The following is a 27,928-nucleotide window of genomic DNA, read 5'->3' on the forward strand; positions in this document are numbered from 1 at the left end:
CCCACTAGGCCATGAGTTCAATCCTTGGTGACAACATATCTTAGTTTTATTTGCTTTTATTTTATACTTGTCATTTTATTTTATAAATTCTTAGGATTTTGTTTACCATTTTGTACCTTTTATATTTAGTCCTATTTTTTTTCAATACTTGTTAATTTTATTCCTTTCAATTTAATTTTTAAGTGTGTTGTAAATATAACTTGTTGTCTCTTTTATTATTCACTCGACTTACTCTTGGGCCTTCTTACAATGAGTTTTTAAGCAACATCAACTTAAATTTCAAACCTTTGTACATTAATCATTTTAATTTAATTTCAAGACATTTTCTTAAATAAAATTGGAAGAAAAAGATTACTTAGGTAAAAGGTCCCATTGTAATCATGAATGCTATGCCCAAGTTGTAAGAGCTTGCAAGTCATAAGTGTTCGTCTTCCCTCTAAAACACTTGTAAATATTTAAACTTCTTTTCTCAATAAAATTGAAAGAAAAATACTACCTAGATGCAATGTACAGACGTAATCCCGAGTATTAGACCCAAGTTGTAAGAGCTTGCCATTCATAAATACTCGTCTTTCGAACCCAAAAATACATCCAACCAATCAAATTTTTTTCGCCGCCGTGTGATTGATCAGAATTTTTTTCATAAACGAAAGACATATTGTCTTAAGATGATGGAAATCAATGCTTCATCCATAATTGTTGAGTTGAGATAAGTGACGTTTTTCCGAATGTTGATTTGTAAATCCATTCGATGTGATGTATACGTTCACTCCTCATTTGTTTTGGGTAAAACGATGTTTCTCGTCGGTTAATACAAGATAGTTTTCGCTAAAATCTACCAACAAACAAACATTTTCTACCTAGAACTACATGTGCCCCGAGTTCTCTATTGAGATACCTAGGAGCAGGATTGTGAAATCTTGTCAGACCCATTAATGAAAAAAACTTAGGTTTAGTCCCTTTCGTTGCAAAAATTTAAAAACATCTTCTCGTTTCTTTTGATCCTATTATTCTTTCCCTCATAATAACTTGAGAAGTCTAACATTTCTAAGCTAAGACTAACGCGCACAACTAACCTAATGGTTCCCGTTGAGTACAACGGACGTGAGTGGTGTTAATACTTTCCCCTTGCGTAATCGACTCCCGAACCCTGATTTGGTTACGGCGACCAATATCATTGTTATTCTTTCTTGGATTTTATCGATATTTCCCCTTTCTTTTTTAGGAATAAATAAAGTTCGGTGGTGACTTTGTTCATTCCATCATTGCGAGCGCGCGATTGCGTTTCGGTAAATCGTGTTCTCATTTTTTCGAGATATGACACAAACCAAATCAAACTGATGAAAATATCATCGGTTCGACCTTTTTTTTTACCAAAAACCGATCCAAAATTATCCGATTACACCCCTAAAAATATGCTCTAAGGTTGGACATGATGCAAGAATTTCCTATCATCTTCATTCTCCCCAACCTCCTCCTTCCAATCAAAATAGGAATCCACCGACACACTTCTTTCCTCAATCAGCTTTTATAAACCCTTGGCAAAATGTTGCACCTCAAAAAATGTGAGCAGTTAATGGATAGCTCCACTCACTAGCAATACACCTCATACATTAGATTCGAATTCTTGTGCAAACAAAAGTGACAGTACTATATAGCCATCTTTGTATACTCAATAGCACAACAGATTGGACCACTCTCATCATGAGGCACTCAAGGTTGTCTTGTCCTTACAAGATGTAATATTCATGTTCCTACTCAATCAAAATTTGATTTTTGTGCAGCTTGTTGTCTTGGTAAGGTTCATAGATTACCATCCTTTCAATCTACTACACTTTATCATGCTCCATTTGATTTAATCTTTGTTGATGTGTGGGGCCCTGCCCCCATGGTTTCTTCATCTGGCTTCAAATATCTGCTAACATGTGTTGATGCTTTTACAAATACACCTGGACTTTTCTTCTTAAGCTTAAATCTGATGTCTATTCAGTGTTCACTAATTTCATTAAATATGAAACTTGTGTCTAAAATCTATAAATCAAATATTTCTATCATATGCTACTTTCATAAAAAATGTGACTGAAAATTAATAATTTGAAAATAATCTTAGGATCTAGTTTCCCTTCAGGATTCTTCCAACTTCGTCGCAGAATCCTTGCAACAGAATCGGCTTTCTGATAACTCCATTAAATCCAATATGCATGCATTTTCCCGCAAATCCTCTTCAAAGCAACCACGATAGGCCTGTTGCGGCTTTTAAGCTTCCAGATCCTCGAAGTAACTTCAAATCCGTCTAAATCAGGCAAATGAAGATCCAAAAGAATGAGTTCAAAGGGAGATCCACCAGCAGGTCCGAAAAGACTAAGGCATTCGAATCCGGAAGAAACTGATGTCACAACACATCCTAGTTTTTAAAGAAACTTCTGTGTTACGGCTCTATTAACATTGTCGGTGTCAGCCAACAAAACTTGCAGACCTCGGAACAAAGAATTCGAACTCGATGACTCTGAACTCTCCCCTGGTTCGGGGATGGTTACAGCGATTGATCGACGTAGCTGAAACCGAAGGGCGAGTGTCATGACTTGAGGAAAGCCTCTAGCATTTGGTACCGACCGTATGCTCCCTTTCATTGACTGTCAGAAACAAAAGTACAAAATCAATGCAGAGAAAATATCATTTACAGAAAACAAAAACAGTTTCAACTACACATATAGTATACCAATTAATCATTGAAATTTCATGGATCTTAAAACAAATTTGAAATTATAGTAAATATTCCTGAGACATTGTAAAATGAATAATCAAATATGCCAACAAATCTATGGATATAATGTATCTAGAATTCTAGATTATAGACAATCATAATAATAACTCTAATTCATTAGTTACCTGAATAATATTCTTGATGCCTAATGTATTTAACAGAATGTTCGCGTTGCCTGCTAATGAAGGTAAGAAAAAAAATAGATCCACGTAAATTAAATCGCAAGATCTTTGCGGAAAACATTTCGATTTTATAAGACAGAACTTGAAAATTTTGAAATGAACTAATGAATTATGAACCATACTTACCTGGATTATATTCTTGCAAATGCTGAAGCTCAACTTTTCCTCGAACGCGTGATCACTCGTATGCATCCTACCTGAAAGCCGCCCTGAGGTCTCCGATTCAGAATCGTTGCTACTGATCCCTATCTCAAATCTAACATGTACATTACCGCTAGACGAGCTTGGTCTCCAAGTTGCACATCCCTGATCGGTCCTTCCTCGGCTTCCCAATTCTGCAAAAACTCGAAACACAAGAATACCTCCACCGTGGTTACCATCTATTAGGCTCCTAACCATATGCAAAATCACTTGAAAAACCCTCTTCTCGTCGCCGATAACATAGTTAGGCAAAGACTTATCAACCTCAACCTTAAATCCAAAACCCTTACATAAACTCATACACCTGGCAATGCAAGCTGCTTCTTTTAACATGTTATGCAGCCCAAAGCATTTCATCTCCCAAGAAAATCTTCCACTTCCACCCTCCCTATCCGAATTATCCATAGCGTCGTTCATCAAGTTCGACACGACGCTGCTTGTCCTTACCGTTGAGTCCACAAGAACCTTCTGTTCATTTTTCAATTTCTCATCTTGCAGCATTGAAAGCAAACCCATCACTGAATGCATTGGCCTTCCCATTCCATTACTCATAACTTTCTGAAAAGCCGCTCTAGCCTCGCTCACCATCATAGTCTTCCTTTTCTCTTATTGCAATGCTCGATTTTGCTCCTGCAATTTCTCCCTCATTAGCTGCGATTCCTCGAGAACTGCAGCATGAGAAACAGCCACAGTTACCTGATCAGCAACAACTTTAATAATCTCTATCTCTTGATTGCTCCAAGATCTATCCTCGGCACTAGGAAGTACCAAAACGAGTATCGCGTAACAAGTTTCTGTTACTTCCAAAGCGCCTCCTTTGAAATCGCTAACACGAAGCATTGGCATTCGGATTGCAGCAACCGGTCCTACATCAACAGAAACCCCACTACTCGCAGATGCAAAGCAGTGAATCAGAATCAATAATGTCAACAACATTATCTCCCTTAACTCTCACAACATCCGGATCAGTAATCGGTATCGAAGAATTAACATTCCTCCCATTCAACTCATGAGTGAGATTCATTTCAGTTTGCATTTTGGAAATCCATTAGCAGTTGCAGATACACACAATAGAAGCAGGAAAATCAAAATTCCAGATGATGTTGATTTATGCATTGTTCCAATTGGTTCTTCAACAACTTTCCAAGTTCAGTATTTTGGTTCTGTCATTGTCAAAACAGTTTCAAACCCAATAAGATCCAAATCATAGAAAACACAAAATTGAGAACCCAAAACAGATAAATAATTAATTAAAAAAATAGACCATAATCCAACTAGATTCTCTACCCATAAACAAATTTATAAATAAAAATAAATAAATATGCAGAAACACACTCCACAATATTTTATTATAAATAAATAAAAATTAAACTAAACCCAAATTATAATCACATATATTTCAATCTTAATTTTCTTAAACTTAGAGCAAATTTTAAAATATTTTTTCATTTTCGTAGTATTGGAATAGAAGGTTCAATACCTTTATTCACATTACTCGTCGTAACCATAAGGAAGAACCAAAGGAAAGAGTCATCCACTAGCCATTACTTTATATATTAAACAAGTGCAACCATACCCACCATCATCAACTTCATTGGAAAGAATAAACACACTCTATCATGCAACAAATCCCAACATCTTTTATTTCTATCTATCTTTCCATTGGTCTCTCTATAGAGAGAGAAAAAGAGAGAGGGGAGGAGTACCTGGCTTGGCTTTATAGCAGATAAACAGCAACCTCGTGCAATGTAAACCGGTGAAACAGGAGGTGGAGTTCTTGACCCTTGGTGCGGAAAAACTGGTAGCTTATGTAATCTGCACAAAAATATCAAAACTTTAGAGATTCACATAAATAAACATAATGCAATACATGATTTGATGTTAGTTAAGTTTTTTTTTTTGTGTAGCTATGAACATATGAATATGTTGTAAAAGGAGATATTATCTCTTCTATAACAATATCAAGTATTATTATGGCATATCATAGTTTTGATAATCACAATACAAATCATGAAAGTAACTATAATTTAGAAGTATGGTTACGAAGAATGTGTTTGTTTGAAAAAGTGACAAACCATGAAACAATTGCGCCGTTGTTTGGATTCCGAAAACTTGAAATGAAACAATTTTTAATCTATCAATTAATTAGAGACGAATCTCAACAAATGACAAGTTTAATTTTAAAATAATTTTATGATGATATAAAATTAATTTACCCTTAATATATTATCTTTAATCTCTTCGAAAAATTGTCATAATCTTGTAGTAATTATTTACTCAACATCAATAAAAAAATATAATTAACAAAAATCATGTTTTTGTAATATATGATTTTTTATTGATATTAATCTAATTATCTACAATTCTTTAAAAAGAAAATTTAATCCACACCTCATCTATTTAGTATTATTTGTATATATACACTTTTAAAAAAAAAATGTATATAGACACTTTAGTACTCTATAGTTTTACTAAATATAATATTTGATATTATATAATTTAATATCATATCACTTTTTATACTTAATATTTTAAAATAAATTTACATTTTGGTTAATTTGTCAATGGTATTGAAGAATTTTTTTTTTAAATATCCAGAATTTTTAAAAAAATTTCAAAATTAACCATTTTTTCAAAAATATTACACAAATGGGCAAAATTTGCCCTAAATGTGTACATAGGCGCCACCCTAGTTGGCGCCTACCCTTAATGGGTAGGGCAAGTCGCCACTAGGAGTGGCGCCTACACCCATTCCCAATTTTATTTTTTTTAACATGTTTTATTATTATTTTTTTTAATTTTTTTTTTTTAAATATTAGATATTTGATAAATATATTTTTTTTATAAATTATATTAATTTATATTAACACTTATATATAAATAAAATTATTACAAGATATATATATATATTAATTTATATAAATATTAATTTATATATATATTAATTTTTATATATATATATATATATATATATATATATATATATATTAATTTAATTTATAAACAATTAATATTATACACATGTAAATTAATATATATAAATATTTATTTACAAGATATATATATATATATATATATATATATATATATATATATATATATATATATATATATATATAATATATATATATATATATATATATATATATATATATTATATATTAATTTATATATATATTAATTTAATTTATAAGTAAATAATATTATTTATAAATTTTTGGGAGAATTAGGGTTAATCATGTTAAGGTTAATCTATCAATTATAATTAGGGTTTATTGATCGGTTATAATCAGAGTTTGGTAGTTATGACCTAATTGAAACCCTAATTAATCAAGTGCGACACTAATTAGGGTTAAGTAGATTGGTGTACAACCCAGATCTTTTCCTATAAATAAAGTGTTATTTCCTTGCATTTGCTTCACCACTATTTCTTATCACTTTCTCTATCAAGTTGAGTTCATGGCATCTCCAAGACCGTCGTCATGGCAGCGAACATCATCAAGGCGCCCGGATCCTGAACAAGTAATCTTAAAAAGGGATGGGCATGTTATTTTTTCGCCTTTGAAACCCCCAATGGAGATGAAGTTTTGGAACATCCGTTCGTTGGACCAACTAAAAAGGTCCTTGATGTCTTGGTTAGAGGGAGATTACCAACCTGGTGAAGTCATAAGAAGGATTCAGAGGCTTAGAACAAGGTTCTCATTTGAAACTGGAGAAACAATACGTTGGTGGGTTGAAGTTGAAAGCGACATTGATTGCATCCAAATGATGCATGGATCAGACGATATAGTGTTAACTGTTGTAATTTCTTAGATTTTAATGGTTGTCTGTCATGTTGTTGTTGTATTTGTTATTGTTCTAGTACTTGTTCTTGTTTTAGTACTTGTTTTTGTTCTAGTGTTTGTTTTTGTTTCTCAGGTAATTGGTGTTGTAATGTTAGATGTTTGTGTTTGTTGTTCAAGTGTCATCTTCTATTTGGAATAAAAAGTAAACTTTAATGATAAACAGCATTGGTACACAGATTTATGAAAATGAAAACTAAGTTGTGGAACTAGATCCACGATATGGACATTTGTTCTTATTATGCCCTAGTTGTCTACATATGCTACACTTCCTCTGCATTTTCTCTGCGACGTCCATTTCAGTTCTAATGCGCCTGCTATTTGGGCGACCACTTTTATTCCGCCGCATCGATTCGTTGTGCCAAACAATTTCCCCGTCATACTCTGGCCAATACGCCTCTAATGCTACCACCGGAAAGGGATTGTCGTATACATTGAGCAATGTTGCAACTTTGTAGATTGGAGACACTAGCGATAATGCATCGAAGTGGCTGTGTGAACACGCTGCAATGACATGGGAACAAGGCATACGATAGGCCTGAAATTGACCACAGTCGCACCAACGGTCTGGTATTAGGACCCTATACTCTTGTCTGGGCAGCCCTTGGTTGTGGTCAATTGTTTCCTTGACACTAAAAGTGTGGCCATGGCGGTCGAATTCCGTAACCCGATGGCTGCTGGCTTTGGCAGATTCCTGCCTCATAAACTTCATGCAGGCATCACTATATACTTGACTCGTCTGCAACACTTCATTCCAGCGCCTGCCTCTTGTTACGAACAACGTTGCCATCCGAAAATAGGTCGCACTCACCAATGCGGTTACCGGGAGGTTACGTATGCCCTTAAACACGCCGTTCATTGATTCCACAAGATTTGTTGTCATGTGGCCCCACCTCACCCCATCGTCGTATGATCTAGTCCACTTCGCTCTGTCGATATTATCGATCCACCTCCCTGCATCAGAATTTGCCAACACTATTTCTCGGCGGTAGTATTGGAATCCAGGTTGGTTTAATGCATACCCCGCGTTTATCAAATGTTGCTTCAAGAAGTTATCCTTGAACTCCCGTATAAAATTTTGAGCAATATGCCTGATGCAGTAAACATGGGTAGACGGGGGGTCATGCCAACCATTTGCTGGATTATTGTATGCACTGTCTATTGAAGCGTGCCTGTCAGAAATCACACAGATGCCAGCTTGTGGAGTCACGTGCGTTCGGAGATTCTTAAGGAAGAAACTCCAAGCAGCAGCCGTTTCTCCTTCTACCAATGCAAAGGCTATTGGGAAAATATTAGAATTGCCATCTTGTGCGACCGCCATCAGTAACGATCCTTTGTATTTCCCATACAGCCAAGTTCCATCGACTTGAACAAGTGGTTTGCAGAATGTGAACCCGATGATGCAGGGACGGAATGCCCAGAAAAGTCTATGAAAAATTCCATTACCTTCTAGACGAGTTCCGTCAGGGGATTGTGCAGGCAAGGTCTCCATTATAGTAACCGTCCCAGGTGAGTACAATCGTAGTGCAGCCAGGTAGCGTGGTAGTTGTTTGTATGATTCCTCCCAGTTACCGTATACCAGTTCAATTGCCTTGGTTTTCGCTAACCAAGCCTTTCTATATGACGGTGTATATTTGAAAACAGCCACACAATGGGAGATAATTGTTTTGACCTTCAGTGACGGGTCAGCCTCAACTAGAGGTAATATGGAATGGCAGATCATATCATGGCTAAGTTTGCGATGATCCTGTGCCATGTTGGTGTTGACGCAAATGTGAGCTTGAGATATGGACCCTATCACCCACGCATTATGTTTCCCCAAGACAAGACAACTCCCACCTAGTCTGCACCAATGCATGCCAACACTACCACCTAGCCTGCACCTATTCTGCAAGATTCCCACGCATGCCTTCCACGTGTCCCACCTTTGCATCATCAGATTCCACCAAGTCTTCCCCAAGACAAGACAACTCCCACCTAGTCTGCACCAATGCATGCCAACACTACCACCTAGCCTGCACCTATTCTGCAAGATTCCCACGCATGCCTTCCACGTGTCCCACCTTTGCATCATCAGATTCCACCAAGTCTTCCCCAAGACAAGACAACTCCCACCTAGTCTGCACCAATGCATGCCAACACTACCAATGCATGTCAACACTACCACGCATGCCTTACACTTGTCACATTTTTGCATATTCAGTCTACTTGAAAACGAGTATAAATAGAGGGTCATTCTTGCAAGTTTTCATCAACCACTAACACTTTTATTCAGAGAACTCCGGCGAAACTTCTCATCCACCCCACTTCGTTCTACATTGCAGTCATGTCTCTTCTTACCATGAGCCAAGAACACAGAGGCACTATGGCAAACATTGCCTCATTCGTAAGTTTTTCTTGAACATTGCCTCTTTCATATGTTTGTAATTAGTTTTTTAAAAGTCCAATCTAATGATTGTTTATATTGTTTGTTTTTAAAGGATCCCAAGAAATTTCGTCAACGTTCACACCCAATGCCTTATCCAGACCCATGGTGCGTACCTTACATACAACGTGCGGGTTTCGGTCATGTTATGCATGTCGTAAATGCCACAATTGATGTCAAATTCATTTTGGCTCTGTGTGAACGTTGGAGACCTGAGACACACACTTTTCACCTACCAACTGGTGAATGTACCGTCACATTAGAGGACGTGTACATGCTTTTGGGTCTTAGAATAGATGGTAAGCCTGTCACCGGAAATGTTCAACAGCCTAACCAAATATGTGTTCAAATGTTGGGGGTAGATCTGGTCGAGGGTGAGGGGTCTGCCAAAGCAAGGGGTCAGGGTATTAAATTATCTAGCCTACAATTGTACCACGACTCCATAACTTTGACTGAGGAATCCTCCGAACAAGAAAAAGTCATAAAAACCCGGGTTTACATTATGCTATTGTTTGGGAACTTGCTATTTCCCGAAGGGACGGGAAATAGCATAAACTTTATGTACTTGAGTTTGCTCGGGGACATTGATAGAATAAGCACATATAGTTGGGGTTCTGCAGTATTAGCATTCCTATATAGCTCTTTGTGTAAAAATGCACAAAATGAGCACTGTACATTTTCTGGATGTGCTTTCTTACTCCAAACATGGGGGTGGTGGAGATTGCCGAGGCTAGCCCCAGAAAATCCTAATGTCTACTCCTTCCCCTACGCAACTAGGTAAATTTATGATGTTATTTCATTTTGTATATTTATTCTATACATATTTGTAACTAATATTATTTATCTTTTTTTGTTTAGGTTCATTACAACCGGACTGGATTACAGTCTTACCCCCAAAAATAAAATTATATTTTATCGTCAACTCTTGGATCGTCTCCGAGCACAAGATGTATTACCACTAAATCACTCAGCTTCTAACTGATTTATTAATATCATGCATTCTCGATAAATAACATATTTACTTTTTTCTTTGCAGTTTATTTGGAGGCCATATTTGGGATTGGAACATCAACCCAACCCCGAAGATGCAGCTGTTTGGACAGCAAAAACGGCCATAATGCGATTCACCACTGTGGAGATGCACCAAAGTGACCGTGTCAAGCTTCAATTCGGAATGCATCAAGAAATCCCAGGCCCCCCAATGTCTATGGAACCTTGGCATCTAAAAAAAGTCAGCGACCAGTGGTATGCCCAAAATTGGAAGGAATTTGCTAAGGAGTTTCGTAAAATGTGGAAAGACCGTGCCCACTATGTTCTACAATTTCCGGTGGCGCCCAACGAAATGAAGCCGACAAGGGAATATGTGGATTGGTATAGAGCAAATACAAATCCAGAAATGATTGTGTCTGACCCGTTCTATTTGGACGATCCCCGGATGCAACAGCCATATTTCCAACAACAACAACCACCACAGTATTCCCAACAACAATAACCACCACAGTATTCCCAACAACAACAACCACCACCTTATTACCAACAACAACCACCACCACCATTTTACCAACAACAACCACCACCACCTTATTACCAACAACAACCACCACCACCATATTACCAACAACAACCACCACAACACATGTCCACCCCCCAACCAAATCAACAATACATACCACAAACTCAACCCCAATACCATGAAGACTACCAACAACAAACTCAACATTCCCACCACCATCAACAGTCCCAACACCTACCACAATATCAATCCCCCCACTTCCACCAATCCCAACACTTTCATCACGACAATGTCCCGAGCTCTTCCAGTCCTCCACCTAGCCCCGACACGGGTATACAAGAGGACTACCAACAGGACTACTACACACCACAACAAACACTGCACTTTGGCCAACCCGATTCAACCCTAAACTACCAAAGACCACAATTCGAGGGCGCACCCAGCAGTAGTCAGTTTGTCCCACCGAGACAAAGCTTTGAGGGCGCAGAGGGGACCCGTCTTTCCTACAGCACTGAAGGGACTTCGACCCAACCACAACGGCAAACGGCAAGGGGACGCGTTAGGGCAAGGGGTGGTAATAGGGAAGCACCACCACCACGTGAACCGTCTAGGCGAGTAACTAGACCTCCCCCGTGCGGATCGTACCAGGGACCGCATCATATGTGATTAATCATATCTTTGTAATATTTGTCTTGTCTATTATTTAAATAAAAATTTTCTGTTTATTATCTTTATATCTTTATCTTTATCTTTAAAAATATTGTCTATCATATCTTTATATATATATATATATATATATATATATATATATATATATATATATATATATATATATATATATATATATATATATATATATATATATATATATATATATATAAATTAATATATATATATATATATATATATATATATATATATATATATATATATATCTTGTAAAAAATTTATTTATATATATGTGTTAATATAATTTACATGTGTATAATATTCATTTTATTTATATATATGTGTTAATATAAATTTTATTTTATTTATATCTTGTAAATAAATATTTATATATATTAATTTACATGTGTATAATATTAATTGTTTATAAATTAAATTAATATATATATATATATATATATATATATATATATATATATAAATTAATATATATATATATATATAAATTATATATATATAAATTAATATGTATATATCTTGTAATAATTTTATTTATATATAAGTGTTAATATAAATTAATATAATTTATAAAAAAAATATATTTATCAAATATCTAATATTTAAAAAAAAAAATTAAAAAAAAAATAATAAAACATGTTAAAAAAAAAAAAAATTGGGAATGAGTGTAGGCGCCACTCCTAGTGGCGACTTGCCCTACCCATTAAGGGTAGGCGCCAACTAGGGTGGCGCCTATGTACACATTTAGGGCAAATTTTGCCCATTTGTGTAATATTTTTGAAAAAATGGTTAATTTTGAAAATTTTTTAAAAATTCTGGATATTTAAAAAAAAAATTCGGTATTGAATATTGAAATTTGACCACCTTTAAATACTAAAGAATTATTTTGTTATTTTGTATTATTTGAAAAGTATATACTTTCTTTCATTCTTATCATCTTTGTTATTATTTTTTTTTACCAATTATAAAAGATATTCATAGAATTGTAAGGAATATTTATTCTTTTAATGAATTATTAGTTTAATATAACTTTAATTTTTAATAATGATGATACATTTTATATTTCCAAATTTTTGTATTGGAATATTTAAAATAATTTCAAAAAATTACAATAATTAATTTTTTTAAAAGCAAATTAAATATATAAGTAAAAACTCAAGAGAGGGGAAAAAGTGTTACTAACAAGAAGCATGAGTAGTGCTCAAAGAGAATGCAACAACAAACGAAATAAAACAAAGCAAAAATCAACCAACCTACAAATAACACCAACAACAAAAGATAAACACAACCTACCTACGTACGACACTCACACATCACACTCCTTGATAGAGACAGCTGGAGGGAAGCAAACTCGGCCACCTGCAGCAAGCAAAAGAAAGGCAGTTGGTCATCCAGCACACCCCTAAAATTAAAGGCACCAGAGAGGGCCACACTCCTAGTTTAGCATGGAGAAAGCAGAAAGTAGAGCATGAGAATGAACTCACTTCCAAGTCAAACCAATAATCAAAATCATCCAGTGATTTACCAACAAGCTCTCCTTACAAAATATGATTTTATTATGCATTTTCCAAATTATCGAGACCATTGAATGTCATATTAACAGCAAACTTAAACGAGTCTTCTTACCTAACCCAAAAACATGAAAAATCCCAAACACCGCAAGAATCAACCTCGGAAGAGGTACATGCAAACCTGTCCGACTAAGTACCTTATACCAGATCGAGGAGGCCGCCTCACACAAAACAAACAAATAGTCCACATACTCAACCTGACCTAAACACGCCGCACACTTAAACCTGTTAGTAGTTAAACCGATCTGACACATAACAAGGTTCTCCCTAGTTGGCAACCAATCTTGAAGCAACTGTCAAAAAAACTATCAGTTTAGAAGGCGTCCAACTCTTTAAAGCCTTTACCAACCCCCGGAGCACTCGAGCCTACCTACTATTCCCACTTTCCTCCAAATAGGAAAGTCTAGAATAGGCAGACCTCATAGAAAAGCCTTTCAACGGGACAAAAATCCAGTACCAGGCATCCTCTCAACCTTGCTTAACCGCCCCAACGATAAACCTATGAAACTCCTTAAGGATCTCTTCTTCCCAGACCCGGAGGAAACACATCCACCTAAAATCCCAATACCAAGCATTCCATTCCCAATGATCCATCAACCCTACCACTAGATCCTTTTTCTCAAAAATACGAAACAACCTTTCAAAAGAAAGACATAACAGAACCATACCCATCTAAAAATCCTTCCATAATTCATTTCTCATACCATCCCCTACCACATTAGTGTAGGAATAGGTGAACCAATTCAAAGGCTGGTCAGATGTAGACCCAAGGAGGGAAACCCCTCTCCAATAGAGAGAGAGAGGCCTTATGCAAGTTTTCCACCCGACCACCTACCTGAGAACCATATACTTGATTCCCATACCTAGCAAAAATAATGTCTTTTCACAAAGACTCACTATCCTCGAGCAACCTTCACCTCCACTTACTTAACTTAGCCAAATTAACCAACCTTATATCCTTAACACCTCATTTGCCTTCCCTCTTGCGTTTGCACATATCCACCCACTTCACCTAAGAAACCTTAGCTCTTCTTATGCAACCTAACTAACTTATATGTAACAGAAATCAACATCTTCATAAAAGAGAGAAAGAAGAATGGCAAAATATTCAAAACAAATTTAGCAGGAAAACCCTCATACCTAGACTCACAAACATATTCCTCTAGGAGTCAAGTCTCTTAGATATAACTTTAACAATGGGATATCACATCCCTACTCTCCTAGGATTAGTTCCAAGAGGGAGCCTCAAATACTTGAAGGTAAGAGTACTAGATTTGCAGTGCAAAAAACGCTCTGTCGTGTCCAAGAACTCCCTACCCTAAAGATACAACTCTTAACAAAATTAACCTTCAACCCCGAAGTTATCTTAAAGATCCTAAGGATGGCCTTAATAGTCAACAAAATATTCACGGAAGGAATACTAATCAAAATAGTGTCATCCGCAAACTGAAGATGAGACACCTCTAAGACATGTAAATCTACTTAAAAATTTGTATACACTATAAGCTATATATGCCCTCTTCATAGAGGCACTCAGACCCTCAACTCAAAAAGTTATAAACCTAAAAAAAGACAAACCTTGCCTATTTTTATATAGTTTTTCCTAATAGCAATTGGTAAGAAATTAAAAAAAAGTGAAGGTTGTAGATGTGCGACCTATATTAGCAACAAAAGCACCATTGTTATCTTTGAAAATTCTTCCACAACCTTTAGAGAACAGGTTTAAAGAAAAGACATCGTCCAAATTACACTTTATCCAATCTAAAGAAGGGGGATACCAAATTATTTCCTTGATAGATGGAGCTTTGGGAGGGTGAATAAGGACATTGAAAGCTTTGAAGATAGCAAAATCATCCCACAACTACTTGAAAGTTAGCTTAGTTTTTGAACTAGTAAGTTGAACTTTAGCCATAATGAATGAGAAAACATAAATAAATTGGATCTCTTGGCCTTTGAAACGAGCATAATTTCTAGACCTCCATATGGAATTAATCAAGAAGGTTGAAGAATCTTTAATTGTTAAAGATCCTTGAGGGGATATGGATTTAAGCAGGCTTTCCATAAGTTGTCAGAAGAGAAAATCTAGAGGTTTTGATTGAGAATTTTACTTAGTCAATTCCAAAGTTTCATGGAAAAAATGCAAGAGAAAAAGAGATTATGAGTGGATTCTGAGTGATTCTTGGAAAGAAAACAAATGGAGGTCATAACATAAACCCATGCATTAAAGTTGTTCATCAATTGGAAATTTATTTTTCATTAATCTCCAAACAATAAGGGATTTAGAGGGGGGATATCTTCACTCCAAAAATATTTTCCTTGATTTAAACATGTAGATATTTAGAGGAAATGATGTTGGTTTAAAATGTTTAAAAGAAACGTCAAGAAGAAAACAACATCAAAAACATAAAGTAACATAAGATAAACAAGCAGATTAGGTATTACCTATCCTAATAGACGATTAGTCTCTAAAAGAAGGTCAAAATCTTCGGCACTAAGATAGTTGAAATACAACTGAAAATCATAGAGGAAGGTTATTGTTTACTCTCCAATATCTTAAAATCAAATAGAGAAACTTTAGAAAATTCCGTAATAATCAAAGTCATCTCAAACTTTTGAAAGGCTCACTATAAGAAGTTAAAATTAAGTTCAATTGAGTCGTGATTTTTTTAAGGGACAATTTTTAATCGTAAATTAACCTTGTAATATATATATATATATATATATTATATATATATATATATATATATATATATATATATATATATATATATATATATATATATATATATATATATATATATATATTCTTTTTAGCTTAGTTTAATTATTAAAAAGTGTGATGTTATGTGTTGTTGGCCGTCTTGTACACCCTTAAAAACGGCTATTAATATGATATTGTAAGATGATGTGAGTTATGTGTAACTGAGTTATGTTGTTGGCCGTCTTGTACACCCTTAAAAATGGCTATTAATATGATATTGTAAGATGATGTGAGTTATTTGTAACTGAGTTATGTGTAGCTGGATGATGTGAATTTATAGAAAAAACAACATTGAAAATACACAAAGTCAATTAATGAAAAATGATGATTGCCAAATTATCACATGAAATACTCTAACAAACCAACCATGTACTATTGAATTCACGACTACGTTTCCAAAACAAAAAAAATATTATTATCTCATGACATATGAAAATAAAATAAATTAAAATTAAATAATTATATTTTATAAATAAAATATTTAAAATTTTATATATAACATTGAACTTATCTTCGCTTACAAATTTAATGAATATGTAAGCTCACATTAACTGTATCCACAAACTTACTCACCAAATAAGTAATTCATTTCTTTTATTTTTAAGTTGTAATTCCGAAAAATTGTCATAATCTTGTCATGATTTATTCAACATAAATAAATATAATAGATATAATTTACAAAAAAATCATGTTTTTGTAATTATCTACAATTCTTTAAAAAAATTAGGCCTCACCAGAATTATTTGTATATAGATACTTTAGTACTCTAGAGTTTTATTAAATATAATAGTTTATATTATATTATTTCAAATTAGTTTATTTTTTATAATTAAATATTTTAAAATAGATTTAAATTTTAAATTAAGCTTGTCAATGGTATTCAATATTGATATTTGACCGGCCTTTAAATATTAAAGAATTATTATGTTATTTTGTCTCATTTGAATAGTATATATTTTCTCTAGTTCTTATATTTTTGTTATAAATTGTTTTGAATTGTGTTTAACATTTAAAAACCTTTCAAGTTGTTTAAGGAAACTTACGTCAATTACAAAGATATGGCGAATGTTAAAAAGATAAAAGGAGAGAGACTTATAGGAATTTATCCTACTTGAACTCTAAACTTACGTTAGAAATTCATCAAAATCTATGAAGAATTCTGCTACACAATTGATAATTGAATAAAGAAATAAAAGATAAAAAAATCGGGGAAAAAAAGAATTAGAGTTTTATCAAAGTAGGGGAAGAAGATGAATTGATTCTGCAGAGTTTATCTCTACTCATAAACTGTGATTCTTTATTCCTTTTTCAACTGTAAATTTCAAGTGTTTACAATAATAGGGGTTACTCCCTATTTATAGATTTTGGACTTGCTTGCTTCTCAAGCAAGACCCAAAACTAACTTAACTAACTCAACTAAAACAAACAAATAAAGCTAAGTCTAACATCACTGTCGAGATACCCTTCAACATTTTGACACCTAAGTGATTTGACACTTCCTTACTTCTGTCAAACAACCTGATTCGACACAAGAAATTATAATTCAACACACCATCCAATTTATTGTGTCTAAGTTATCTACATTCATTATAGACCTTAACTTCTTAAACACTTCGACCTGCACTCCCTTCGTCATGATATTTGCAATACGATTCTATATTCTATAGTGTTTCAAGTTCAGCTTCGCTTCTGCCACTTGCTCTCGAAGATAATGGAATCTCATTTTGATGTGTTTGCTTCGTCCATGCGGTATCAGATTCTTCGCCAGATTGATAGCAGACATGTTGTCGATCTTCATGGTAATTTCTCCATGATTCTTCCATGTAATCTCTTCGATCAGATTCACCATCCATGTTGCTTGACATGCACAAAGAGAATCAGTTATGTACTCTGCTTTACACGGTGACAGTGCCACTACTGGTTCCTTTCTCGAACTCCGAGCAACGGGTGCACCACCTAGCATAAACACATAGCTAGATGTAGATTTTCTATCCTCAGCATCACTACACCAATATGAGTCGGTGTATCCCAATAGTTTGCATTATTTTCCTTCATCAGTTGCAGGAAACAAAATGCCAGTTGAGAGTTCCTTTGAGATACCTTAATATCCTCTTCGTTGCTTCTAGGTGTGATACCTTTGGCTTCTGCATGAACCTACTCACCATACCTACACCGTATACTAGATCATACCTTGTGTGACAAAGGTATCGAAATGATCCAACGAGTCTTTTGTACTACGTTGGATCGACATCATCTTCATGTGTCTTTCGACAGTTGAAATTTGGGTTAAGTTGGTGTCAAAGTTGGGTTGCAATCTTGCATCTCAAATATTTTGATTATTTCACTTGCATATCTTCTTTGGTGCATCATCAAGCCTCTACCACTCTTGTAGAATTCGATGCCAAGGAAATATGAGAGATTTCTAAGTATGACATTTCAAACTCCTCACTTAGGTCATGTTTGAAATCTTCGATCTTCTTTTTGCAACTTCCTATTATTAACAGGTCATCGACATAGAGACATAGTATAAGCAATTCCATATCGCTTCTTCTTACGTATACTCCATGCTCAATTATGCACTTCACAACTTCCTTCCCCCTTAGAAAGTTATCTATCTTCTTGTTCCAAGCTATTGGATCTTGCTTAAGTCCATACATGACTTTATGCAGCCTATATACCTTGCTTTCTTCGCCTTGTTTCACAAATTCAGTTGGTTGTGCAACATACACTTCTTCATCTAAGGTGTCATTTAGGAACACACATTTCACATTCATATGGCATGTGTGCCAGTTGTTCATGTTTTCTAGACCAACAACCAAATTGATTGTTTCGATCCTAGCAATCGGTGCAAAAACTTTATCAAAGTCAATTCCTTCCTTCTAAAGAAATCCTTTTGTCACAAGTCTTACCTTATGTCGAGTTACCTCACATTTAGGATTCAATTTCACCTTGTATACCCACTTCACATTGATTGCTTTATTGTTTTAAGGCAATTCGACAAGTGACCAAGAGTTGTTGTCTTCGATGGACTTTAGTTCCCCATTCATTGCTTTCACCCACTTAGAATCCTTCAATGTCTTAGCTGCATTGACTAGTTCAACATTTGCATATAAAGCATAGTCTATCAACTCACCTTCATCATCGACCACATCATCTAATGTAATCACACATTCTTGCAGCCTTGCAGGCATGTTTGTTGTTCTTTGAGGTCTACTTGTGCTTGCTTGACCTCTCACTTCTTCTTGTTTAACTTCTCTTTCGATTTCAATTGTTGGTTCTTCACATAAGATTCTCACTGAATCCTTCTTGACATTTTTAGTCCAATTCCATTCCTTAAGCTCATCTATGATCACGTATCTGTTGATCACCACTTGCTTGTTCACAGGATCGAATAACTTGTAACCTTCAGTCAGATGATATCCTATTAGGATCATCTGACTCGACTTGTCATCAGGTTTTCTTCTTAACTGATCTGGCACATGTCTATGTGCTATAGATCTAAATAACTTTAGATGACTTAAGCTAGGCTTGACACCAGACTAACATTCTCTTAGTGTAATTCCTTCTAGCTTCTTCGTCAGACATCTGTTCAAAATATATGTTGATGTTGACACAGCTTCTCCCTATAATTCTTTGGATAGATTCTTACCTTTCAACATACTTCTCACCATGTTCATGATGGTTCTATTATTCCTTTCTGTCATTCCATTCTTCTATGGAGTGTAAGGTGGAACCACCTCATGCACAATCCTTTCTTTCTCACATAACTTATCGAAGTCTTTTGACACATACTCTCCACCACAATCAGTCCTCAGAATCTTGAGCTTTCGACCATTTTGTCTTTCGACCATAGATGTAAACTTGGAAAATACCTCGATCACTTCACTTTTTTTATTGATCAGGTAAGTCCGAATTTTTCAACTGAAATCATTTAAGAATGTGATAAAGTATCTATAACCTCCTGTCAAATCCACCTGGATAGGACCACATACATCAGAGTATATGATTTCAAGAATTGCCTTCGACTTGCTTCTTGCATCCTTGTTGAAGTTGTTCTTGTGCTACTTCGCCTGCACACATTCTTCACACACTTCATTTGGAATGTCGATTCTTCGTATCCTTGAAACCATATTTCTTCTTTTCATGTCTCTGATGTCTTTGAAATTGAGATGGCTAAGTTTATAGTGCCACATCCATTCATCCCTGCTGTAGCGGTAAATTAATGATCATCAAGCTATGGATAAGCTAGAGATCAAATAACAAGAGTCGCCACCGCGCTTTTATTGTTTCCAAGGGAAAAGGGAAAAAGTACGAACAAAACCCAAAAAGTAAAAAGTTTTCAAATCAAAACTAATAAAATGTCAGAGATTATAGGTAAGGGGGTTGGTTATATAGAAGGAAGGTGTTAGCACCCAAAGTGTCCTAGGTACTCCTAGGGAGCCATTTTTGTGTGCATATGTATTTGGTACAAAGTGATGTTTACAAACAAATAGAATGGGGGGGATGAGAAAAGAATTCATTAATTATTTTTGTGTTTGGCAAGACCTTCAGTCTTGTGTCTACGTACCAACATAAAAATGAGGGATCAAAACTTCGTAGTTCGTGATACAAATTTTAAAGTGGATGCATTGCTTTTAACCAAAATTAAGTTTGAAAGGCACTAAGGCCTAAAAATGGTTTGAATGAGTTAGTTCTTTTTTGCTTTTTGAAAGTTTAAGTCAAGTATAGTTAAGTCTATTTACAAGTTTGATTTAAGAAAAGAAGTTTGAAAATGCAATGGCATAAGGCCAAAGTTTCTATCTTTTTTTGCAAAAGTGGTCAAAGCTTAGAACAAAATAAGTTCAATCAAAGAAGGTTTTGAAAAAGGAGGGAGATGTTTTGAAATTAAAGAAATGAGGAGAAGATGAAGAGACTAATCCTATGTACAAAAGTAAAAGTTTAGAGTTGAAAAGATCTGACAAAATGGGTAGCAATCTAATAGACAAGAATGTCAATAGAAACCCAGAATTCCCTTGGACTTTTAGAATCAAGCAACACACAAATGCATAATTATATTATCTTTAAGAGAAAGGCATCAAATAAAGATGGCCATTCCATGATCTTCTTCAAGGTAGCCCATGTAACAGATGAATTCCACAAGTCACAGGTTCAAAATAACAGCTTCACAATGATAATGTTGTAGATGAACTTAGAGAGATCTTGAATGAAGTATCAAATGAAGTTTCAAATTGCAAGCACTTGTTTCTCAATAAGTTGGCATTGGCCAAATCTTTTAGCATAGGAATGTTGCCTAAGTTCTAAGTCCATTTGTCCAAGATCAAGCCAACAGTCCATACAAAAGTTTTCTATGGTTTTTGTTGTTATTATATACATTAATGGTCAAAGACCACACAAACAAGCAAAGAACCAACAAAATATATCACACAATATGGTCCAAGTGGACAAAGTGAAAATTGCATTAACATAAACAATTAGAATGATATGAACAATGACAAATGTATAAAAGCTAGAATGAAATGACATTAAAGTAAAGGGCTTGAAATTAAAAGTTAGTAGTTAATAGGTTAGAAGTTAGTATTGTTTTGTTTCTGCTTTTCATTCTTAGACATTCTTTGGAGAACACTCAACCCACTTATCACAAGCATGGATCCTTGAACCAAGACATCTTCCAAAGGAAGGAAAAAAGGCCAAGTTTCCACACAATACCATGAAAGAGAGGAGACTTACAATCTCACTAACTAGAATGTTATGCCTTTTATGTCACAAATTTAGCGCTATGTTAAGGAATCGTAATTGGACTTATGTAGAAGTCACAACTATTTGAGGTTGGGCAATAGAATTTTGGTGTTAATGCATGTTAGAGACATGATACTATGAACTATGCTCATGAAACATACCACACACAAAAATAATATGCAAAAGGTGTGGCTTAATCTCATCCATACTCATGTTAATTTTTCAATCAACTAGCTTTAGGACTTTGAGATATCATAGGCCAAATGAGATGAATGCATAAAGAAGGGGAATGAGATGAAGTGGGAGGGGAATAGATGAAATCTCAAATTGATCAAAGGAGGACTTTTACCAAATTAATACCATTCATTCATTTTGGGAGATGGAATGTACATTCCATCAATCCCCTAAATCCAATGATATTAATTTGACAAAGTCAAATAAACCTTGATCAAGGCCCTATAACAAGAGTCAAACATAAACAAGTCATCACAATTGGTCAACAAAATTATTTGGCATTTATTCCAATTAAAAATACTAAATAAATGCATTTAAATTAAATATGGTTTGTCAAAATCCTAAAACCTCATCAAAACACCAAATAAATGGCCATGAGATTTATCATAGGTCAAAGGACCTTGGAGAAAAAATTTCAGAATTTTTAAAGACTTAAAAGTATTTTTAAATAATTAAAAACAAATGAAAAATCAATTAAATCATGAAAAATATTAATAATGATCCAAAAAATAATTTTAATTCAGAATATGAAAGAGGAAAATATTTGAAATTTTTGGTGAAACTCTCATATTTTTTGGATCAATATTAAAATTAATATGAATTAATAAAAATAAAGCAATTAAAATGAAACTCAAATAATCTGAAAAAACGTGGATCACTTGATCTTCCTCATTAATTGAGGTGGCAGATCAAGTGGCCATTAGCGTGCGTTCCATGGTGCGCCTGAGTCAAACGTCCACGCGCTTGGTAATTAAAACGTATGCTCATGATTAAAACAAATTGAACTCATCTAATGGCTCAGGACCACGCCACATCATTGCCGGAGCAAAGCGCCGATTTTCTTCTCAGGCGACCTTGACCGGACTGGTCCATTCATCACCACATCATAAATGAAAAAGGAGGACATTGTAACACGGTGGGAGAACTGACTTTAGTTAAATGTTGCGGATAGCAAGAGTCGCCACCGACTTTTATTTTATCCAAAAGGAAAGGACATAAAAGAACAGGAAAGACCTTAAAAAGATTTTGAGTTCGGGGGGTAGGTTATACAAAGGGAAGGTATTAGCACCCTTTATATCCATGGTTATCCATGGGCTCTTAGTTACTTAGCTCACTTTGTTTGTTTGCAAGAGTGTAGTGTGTGATTAGAAAAATTTCTTTAAGTACTTTGTAATGACCCTCGTATGGGTGTATACAAAGCCTAGTTTAGAATTTGTGATGTGTAAAAGTAATTTTGAAAAGTGTGAGCAAGTAACTATGAGATACCTACCCTAGATTAGGTCTTTCGTGTTCTCGTATATTCTTTCAATGGTAAGACTGTCCCTATTATTAAGGAATAGGTAGTCATTACCTTGGATGTGTTTAAGGGACGGGCGTAGGGTCATCGTATGGTCAATGAAGGCAACATAAGGGGTGTCTTTAGCAACTCGTAGGGACTATCATCATATTTACCGAAGGGACAAGATCATTATATCGTAGGCAACCTCGTAGGGACTTGATCTTTTAAGTTTATAGGGACTTGATGATTTTTCTGTTTGAAGGGACTTTGCTTAAGACACCCCTATTTTCGAGGGACTTGACCATTTAAAGAAGGCAACCAAGAGGAATACCCTAGGAAGTACAGATGGCGATCAAAGATCGACTTACGTGTGTGAGTGTTATTTTTCAGATATTTGTCTTGAATTTAATTTTCTAAGTTCAATTATTTACAGTTAGTTTTTTTGCACTCCCTAAATTACTAACCACGCAATAAATATTTACAAAAATAAAAGCAAGAAAAATAAATTCCTAAACTATTATATGGCTATGGGACAGATACATAATAATCAGGCGAGAAAGAATAAATTTACAACCTATACATTTGTTCCTAATATTATAAATAAAACAAAATTAAAATAAGAAAAATAATGAAGCAAAAATAGAATAGATAAAAGCAAATAATAATAAAATAATAAATAAACAATGGTAATAAAGCAATAATAAAATAACAATAATAATAAAGTGATAATAAAAAGGTTAGAATTTTAAAAGAAATTATTTTAGGTTAAACAAGTTAGATTTTTTTTAGAAGTTATTAGAAAAATATGAGTTTAAAATAAATTAGTAATAATAAAAGAATTTAAAATACATTAATGTACAAATTATAAAATAAAAGAGTTATATGAAAAAATATTAAGTTAGTTATTTACAAAATAAATAAAGATTATAGAAAATATCAAATTATTAGATTAATAGGTTTATTATTATTATTCAATTAGAAAAATGGTCAATTAGATTTTATTTACAAAATATATAAGGATTTATTATTATAAGTAAGTAATAAAAAAAAGTTATTAAAATAATTAGTATTTATTATTTATTTACAAAAAATATAAAGGTTATAGAAAAATATTAAATAATTAATTTAGTAGGTTTTCACGCCCTACATTACTAAACCACGCAGTTAATATAGGATCAATGGCAGGAATTTAAATGACAGAAAAATAAATGGCAGAAAATAAATGGCAGAAAATAAAACCCTAATTATTACAACGCTTTGGTGCAGTTACATAATAAAGATGGCGAAAAGTAAAACTGAAAATATTACAAGTTAAAACTTAAAATATTACAAGGGCGAAGCAGTTACAGTGTATGAATAACATAAATATGAGCGAAAATAGGAAATAATAATAAGGTTTGTTAAGGTTTTAAGAAAAAGTTTATGGTTTAGAGGAAATAACACGGTTAAAGTTTTAGGTTTGAAATTTAGAGTTTGTGGCGAAATTGTCAGGGTTTAGGAAAAATCAGGGTAGTTAGTTATGAAAAAAAATGTGCAGATCTAAATATATGTATGTAAAAAAAAATATGAATTAAAAAAAATAACGGCGTTGCTAGCGCAAAATTGCGATCATCGCAACTGGATCGGATAACACAAATGTCACGCCTCATACACGTATATGTGAAAACAGCGTATTGACACGATCCGATCCGAAAACATAATCAAATTATAACATAAAATAGAAATATATATATATTTAACACATTAGTTACATATTATAAAATTATATATTATATGATCCATATGCATTTTTATTAACAACAAAATTATTATTATATTATATTATATATTATGAGACATGTAAAACTTATATAAAAACAAACACATCAAATACATAATACAATGAACCAAATTATTATACATGTTATACTTATGTGCATAAAAAAGCAAAACGGCGATATCCTGATATATTTAACCAAACCGCATGTATCTGGAATACATAACACAGTCACACATATGAACATGTATTTGAAACACAGTAACAAATATATCAACAAAATAGATAAAGTATATATCATATATAAACTATTACCAAACTGTGTGTACGATAGTATAGATCAGCCACTCTCAGTTTCTCTTTTTTGTTCTGTCTTTTGGCCTCTCTCTATCAGTCATGCTAGTAAATATATATAGAAACAAATTAGGTTAATGATAATGGGCCTAAGTTTATTTTGAAACCCAATATTAAATTAAAAACTGAATAAAGTTAAATAATTAAAATAGTTAAAATTAAAATAAAAACTAATTAACCTGTTTATTTATTCTAGACCCAATATAAAAATAAATAGACTCAAAAAAAATAAAAGTCGGGCACCAAAATGCTCGAAAAAATAAAATGAACACGTCAAAATAATCAGCGCGAAATAAATGACTCGGAAAAATACAGCGTTTGGTCGGATTTTAAAATAAAAATTATGACCGTTTAAACTACTCAGACTGATCAACATATGACCAAAAATAGTCGTAAAAATATTTTTAGCATGTCAAATTAAACCACGTGAACCGCAGATTAATGTTACCGACATTTGCAAACTTAAACTTGACATTTTTTCGTTAACTAATTTTAGGCACAGTTAAAAAGTTAATTTGACCAGTCTGTTTGTAAATTCCGAGAAATTATTCCGGCTAATATTAAGACAGAAAAAAATATTATGCTATGAAGATGATGCAAATGAATGTGAAACAAAAAATTGGTTAGAGTTAAAAATAGAGGGCAAATTTTGGGGTGCAACAGACATGATCTGAAAGGAAAAATGGTGTAGATCACGAATATCACCTCAATTTTAACTAACTCCTCACACATAGAAAGATATGAGGAATTGAAATTTGAGGTATGTCAACTGAGTTGCTTCGATTTGACCTTTAAGTAACTCAATCTTCTTGCCTACGCTGGTAGGACTTCAGACAACCAAAGAATCAAGAGAATTGAGAAAGATTGGGAGAGAATCAAAGAGATGAAATTTTCTGGAAAATACCTTCAATTCAGGTATGGATTCAACTGTTCTTGCCTTGGCTCGTGCTTGATCTCACTCAGAATGCTTGCAGGAGTAGAATGAAATGCACAAAAGGTCTTGGATCCCTGGAGTTTTGGATCTTAAAACAGTGAGATTCAAACTCAATTTTAAGATGAAATTCTCAGGTTTATCCTCTCAAATGGAAGGGTTAGGGGTTTAGGATCAAAGTTGACGCGAATGTGTGTTGAATTCTGATGCTAGATGGCTCTATTTATAGCTGCAGCTCATGATATTTGCACCTTCAAATTCACTTTCCAAAATTGGCAAATGATGATGCATAGGTGCATGGGCGTGTACATGCCCATGAGATCATTGCTTAAGGTCCACAAATGAATGTGAGAGAGTCTGAAATCAACTTGGATTGCAAGGCAAGTGTGTGTGAAGATTTGAAGTTTGATCTTTGCCACATGATGATACCATGTTCATGCCATTCTCAGCCCTAGCAATTCTTGTCCAAAATGGATGAACTTGGATTTTTTGGAAAGGTTAGATCAAGAGGAACAACTTTCATGTTCAACACTTTTTCATTTGGAGATTTTATCATGATGAATTTTGAGGTGGAAGTTTGGAAATTTCAACATGTTGAAATTTTTTCTAAGTGTTAAGTCATATATCTCAATATTCCACCTTGCTTAACTTTTTATGTGAGCTTCAAATGAGAAAAGTGTCTTCATCAAAGTTGTATCTATTTCAAATACCTTCAAAATGGTCACCAATTTCATGTCATTTGGATTTGAAGCGATAGAGTTATGCATTTTTGAAGTTTGGAAAAATCACTTGTTCAATGGTATAGGTCAAAAGTGACCTATAATGTAGCCTCATATCACATGCTCATAAAAGGTGAATTAGCTCTCACTCCAAACGTCAAAGTTCAATTAGACGTATTGAACTTGATTTTGAAACTTGGAAATCTTTCGTCTCATAAAAACTTAGCAAGTTATGGCCTTGGGAAGTTGACTTTCAAATTAGGGTTTAGACAAAATGACCTATAATATTTCAGCATAGATAAATGATTTTCCAAGCAAAAATAGCTCTAGGTATCAACATGAAAGTTGTTTTTAATGTCATTTATAGTAACGTTTCTCTTGGAATCATTTTCATATGGTGAAAATTGTAGGAGATAGGGTCTAGGGAGACCCAATTTTGATCAGATGAATTCATCTGGCCAACCACCATCAACCAACTTGCTAATCTTCAATTCTCTTGACTTTCTAGGCTCATGGTAGATCATATATGCATAAGATGATTAAATTTTAAGTGTCCCTTGATAAATTTGATCAATTGGTGAGATAGCTTATTGGAGAAGTTACTCAAGATACCCAATCAAACTAGGGTTTCCAAGGTAAATCACCCTCAAACTCTTGAAGAAAACTTGATCAAAATAATAATGTAGGAATCAATGGAACTCATATATGATGCCCATAACCATTCTTGTATCAATTTAATGGTTGTGCTGTTTGTCATGGGGTTCTCAAACCCTAGATATGAACTTGATAGATCAATGGAGATCATGCCCTACCTACAAAAGAGTTAGGCAAATGCAAAGACATATTTTTAGTAATTTGGTTAGTAAAATGATAATATAAAAGTATGATACAATCACAAAGTACTTGGTGATCTCTCCCAAAACAAACCCAATGAAGGAGGGGTAAGGAAGATGCCAAGGTATGATCACAATGC

At 33.9% G+C, this 27,928-nt stretch overlaps 1 pseudogene; it reads right to left on the reverse strand.

Annotated features, from left to right (window-relative positions):
• Positions 1 to 1,955: 1,955 nt before the first annotated feature.
• Positions 1,956 to 27,928, reverse strand: part of LOC127095194 (ethylene receptor 2-like) — a 43,654-nt pseudogene continuing 17,681 nt past the window's right edge.

Source organism: Lathyrus oleraceus, chromosome 6, assembly GCF_024323335.1.
Source record: "Lathyrus oleraceus cultivar Zhongwan6 chromosome 6, CAAS_Psat_ZW6_1.0, whole genome shotgun sequence".
Classification (NCBI taxonomy): domain Eukaryota; kingdom Viridiplantae; phylum Streptophyta; class Magnoliopsida; order Fabales; family Fabaceae; genus Lathyrus; species Lathyrus oleraceus.